This window comes from Colobus angolensis, unplaced genomic scaffold, assembly GCF_000951035.1.
Source record: "Colobus angolensis palliatus isolate OR3802 unplaced genomic scaffold, Cang.pa_1.0 Scaffold37, whole genome shotgun sequence".
In the NCBI taxonomy this organism is placed as follows: domain Eukaryota; kingdom Metazoa; phylum Chordata; class Mammalia; order Primates; family Cercopithecidae; genus Colobus; species Colobus angolensis.
In genome coordinates this window covers 1525972-1530480 of record NW_012117043.1, presented here as the reverse complement: position 1 = coordinate 1530480, position 4509 = coordinate 1525972, and the positions used below count along the sequence as shown (strand labels likewise).

Here is a 4509-nt window from a genome sequence, read left to right as displayed (position 1 = left end):
GAACAATAGAGGCAGGCGATGATCCATGAGGGCTGTTGGACCAGTGTGGACGCGTCCTGGAGTTCGGGTCGAATCTTGAGTGGAGGCTGCAGCGCGGACGCGGCTTCCCTTAGATGGCGGAGAGGAGTGGGGCGCTTCAGCACCACGGGGTGGACAGCACCCTGGAAGCAGCCGAGTAAGCCTGCAGCCGAGTAAGCCTGCAGCGGAGGTCGCAGCCATGCTCCCCAGACCCCCGCCTGTTCCGCGGTCTTTACCCTGGAAATAGAGGAGAAGGGACAGCCCCACTGGGGCCGAGCTTCGGGACCTGGACCTCACGGCCCACAGGCTGTGCGGAGTTTGGGCCTGCACTTGGGGATCTTGCCGAGCTTGGGGTCAGGGATGAGGAGGAAGGAGCCGCGGGGGAAGGCTGGAGATCCATCCAGCAGCGCGCAGCCGGAGGCAGAAGACCGAACCTTGGTCGCGCCCCTGGAGCCCTCCTTCGGTTGGCTTGGAATTCCAGTGTAGACACCGTCGCGGATGCTGGTTGCAACCCACCCTCAGGCCCCCGCCGGCCCAGACTTGCAGACTCATCTGCAACCTCCCGCCCCAGGTTAAAAGGCACAATAACGGCACCTGGGGGGGCAATGAAGTGAGGACGGGCTGTTCGAGGGTGGCGGGGCAGAGCGGTCCCGCTGCGCAGCGCTATGACAGGGACGGAAGCCACGGACCGTTTCTAGGAAGCAGATAAATGGAATTAGGTAGAATTAAGATTCCAAGGCGTTTTACACGCGGTCCCTTCTGAGCCTCTCAGCAGCCGAGGAAGATAGGCCCAAGCATCAGCTGTCATCCAGGAAGGCTCTCAGAGGGCGGCCGACGCCTTCACGTCACACGGCCAAGGGGCTCTGAAGCCGGGACTCGAATCCAAGGTTCTGCACACCAGATCTGCTGCTAATCCTTGGCACCTGCTGCCTCGCGGGAGCCCAGTCGCCTGCAGGACAGGGCGTCCCTGCAGCTGCGCCGTTCGCTGTGTCTCCGGGATCAGTCGTGGGAGCCCCAGTCCAAGCGCGGCCTCAGAACTGAACGGACAAAGACGGGGGCTGGAGACGCGTAGGGATGGCGGCGGCAATTACGGCCCTGGGAGGGGGCGCGCACCTGGCACGGGGACCGTGGGCAGGCGGGGCCCCCTGATCCAGTCGGAATGAGGCGCGCGACTCCCGGTTAGCAACTTGTGTATACACAACGCCCCATCTCCTGAGCTCCCTTTCAAGGCCCATCCACAGTTTCAGTCATTCAGGGCCAGTCCATTGCACCGGCAGTTCCCCCGAGCCGGCCAGGTTCCACCTTCTGGCTCTTTCAGCTTCCCGAATTTCTGATCCCACCTACCCGTAACAACCTTCTGGACTAGCCTGGCGGGACAAAGGCAAGTCTATGGTACTTAGGAATGTCCACTAGTCAGGGTCTGCACAGTTGCTGCAGTCAGCCAAACACCTTGTTAGGGAGGAAGGAGAGGGATCTCTGGTGACTGGGGAGAGCCCAGGTCCAACTTTCTGGGGCTAGGGAGCTACACTGTGTAGGGAGCCACACCCTGTCCAATGGGTGACCAGCGAGGACTATAGTCACTGTGCATCAACAATGACAGGTATTTCTTTCCTGGACTACCAGGAAGTTCTCCTCAGACCAGAACTTAGTCCACACCTCCCAGCAGCTGCTCAAAATATATAGTCTTTTGGCCAGGTGCGGTGGCTTATGTCTGTAATACCAGCATTTTGGGAGGCCAAGGCAGGTGGATGACTTGAGCCCAGGAGTTCCAGACCAGCCTGAGCAAGATGGTGAGACCTTATCGCTACAGAAAAAAAAAAAAAAAAAAAAAAGCCAGGCCTGGTGGTGCGTGCCTGTAGTCCCAGCTACCCAAGGAGAAGCTGAGGTAGGAGGATCACTTGAGCCAGGAGTTTGCAGTTGTAGTGAGCTATGTTCATGCCACTGTACTCCAGCCTAGGTGACAGAGGAAGACCGTGTCTCCATAAAAAAATTATATATAATATTGTATATTGCATATAATCTCAGCAGGAGGGATGGCTGAAAGCAGGCCTGGGTAGGTTTTGTAAAGAATGAGTTCACTGGATTCCCCGGCAAAACTCTACCTGTGGAACCCAGAGCCAAGGCCTTGCCACTTCCTCCCCACTGGGTAAGGCACAAGTGGCAAGTGGGCCAATGATAAGTGCTTGGGGGACATGAGGGTATCCAGCCTACTAAAATGGTCACTGCAGATATCATGCTAGCCTGGGAGCAGCAGGGCTTGGAAAAAATATGCTGCTGCCTGCCTGCCCTAATGGTCCCAGAGATTCAGGGCAGGACCCCAGAGCTGATGGCTTGGTTGGGCACAGCAGATTCAATTTTTTCCTTTTTTTTTTTTTTTTTTAATACAGTCTTGCTCTGTTGCTCAGGATAGACTGCAGTGGTGTGATCTCAGTTCACTGCAACCTCCACCTCCCAGGTTCAAGTAATTCTCTGCCTCAGCCTCCAGAGTAGCTGGGACTACAGGCTCACACCACACACCTGGCTAATTTTTTGTATTTTTAGTACAGACGGGGTTTCGTCATGTTGGCCAGGCTGGTCTTGAACTCTTGGCTTCAAGTGATCTGCCTGCCTCGGCCTCCCAAAGTGCTAGGATTACAGGTGTGAGCCACCATGCCTGGCCTAGCAGATTCAGTTTTTAACAGTCTTCCTTCTCTGTCCCACTTTGGAGTCCTCCTGATTTTGTCTGTTTATCTGGCAGGCACCTGGCCTTGCCGCTGCGTGGGCGCTGGTGCCTGCGAGTCGCGCTCAAAGAAACCCAAACACGTCATGGGGCTGCCATGTGCCACAGAGAGCACTGGAGGCTGGGTAGGGGCTAAGGCTCCCCGCAGCCTTCTGCGTGTTGTCGAGTACGCAGTTGAAATAGTCCTCCAAGCTGGCCCGTCCTCCGAGACCCTTTCCAGGCGCCCAGACTCTGTCAACAGAGTCCATTGCTAAAACTCCTCGTTAGTATTTACCACCCCTCCAGTCTCTGTTTTGAGGCAGTGGTTTTCAACCACTGCACGTTTTCAAAAGAAATCATCTCAAGCGGCCCTGGGCTGCTAAAAGCAGGGCCCGGAGGTCTCGGTGCCGGACTCCACCCTGCAGCCCTTCCCTTTCGCCATCGCCCTGTGCTGTCCCTCCTTAGGGAAACCTTAGGGTGGAGCGATGAGTCGCCCTTGACTAACTCTTCGGGGTCAACCTCTGCTTCCACGCCAAGGAAGACTGCCCTGGTGAAAATTCAGCGGGTCCCTAGCACCTAGTGCAGCGGCTCCTAGCCTGAGTATTGCCCTTTTTCGGTGGTGAGGGGTTGGGTTTCTTTGTAGCATCTGTTGATCTGATCTCCAACATCCTCCACGTCAATTCCCACTCCACCCACATCCCTTACACTATACATAAGTTTTCCAGTCACGGTGCTGGCCTGAGTGGGGGTGCGTGCACTGCTGACACCAAAATGGAGGTGCCGTGTTTCCGAGAGTGTCTTTCAGAGAAATGCAAACCTGAAACGCCTCCTGCCAAGAGACAGTTTCTGGAAAAATTAAGGCCTTTGAGAAACAAAGCTGAGGTGAGTAACTTAATTTTTAAAAAAAACAAACAACAGAGAGGAGTTTCAAGAACACTAAGTGGGAAGAAAAGGAAGGAGTCTGGGGTGGGGCAGGGATTCGAGGCACCAACTTCCTTATCACTGAGCATGGGGGGCGGGGGAGGGGGGCATGTGTTGTCACCCGAGGCATTGATAGAGCAACCTCCTTCAGGGAAAGAAAAATGGAGGTGGGAAGCAGAGTGAGGAAAGACCACGGTAGAGTCTGGGGGCTGCGGGGTGGACTTCTGGCCGGAGCCGTCTCCAGCCATGGCTTCGGGGCTGATATGGTTAGGCACTCTGTGTCCCCTACCCAAGTCTCATCTTAAATTGTAATCCCCATAATCCCCACGTGTGAAGGGAGAGACCTGGTGGAGGTAACTGAATCATACAGGTGGTTTCCCCCATGCCGTTCTCATGGTAGTGAGTGAGTTCTCAGGAAATCGGATGGTTTTATAAGGGGCTCTTCCCCCATCACTCCACACTTCTTTGTGCTGCCTTCTGAAGGAGGTGCCTTGCTTCCCCTTCTGCCATGATGGTAAGTTTCCTGAGACCTCCCTAGCCATGCAGACTTGTGAGTCAATTAAACCTCTTTCCTTTCTAAATTACTCAGTCTTGGGCAGTTTTTGGTTTTTTGTTTTGTTTTGAGATGGAGTCTCACTCTGTCACCTAGGCTGGAGTGCAGTGGCATGATATCGGCTCACTGCAACCCCCACCTCCCAGGTTCAAGCGATTCTCCTGACTCAGCCTCCTGTGTAGCTGGGATTACAGGCACCCATCACCATGCCCAGCCAAGTTTTGTATTTTTAGTAGAGACAGAGTTTCACCATGTTGGCCAGGCTGGTCTTGAACTCCTGACCTCAAGTGATCTGCCCATCTCGGCCTCCCAAAGTGCT

At 55.0% G+C, this 4509-nt stretch overlaps 1 long non-coding RNA gene across 1 annotated transcript in view; it reads left to right on the top strand.

The window, feature by feature from the left end:
• The first annotated feature begins 3257 nt into the window (after window positions 1-3257).
• LOC105520062 overlaps window positions 3258-4509 on the top strand; it is an 11636-nt gene continuing 10384 nt past the window's right edge. The window contains exon 1 of the long non-coding RNA XR_001003066.1: window positions 3258-3598. This is a non-coding gene — a long non-coding RNA (uncharacterized LOC105520062). The remainder of the gene's footprint in view (window positions 3599-4509) is intronic.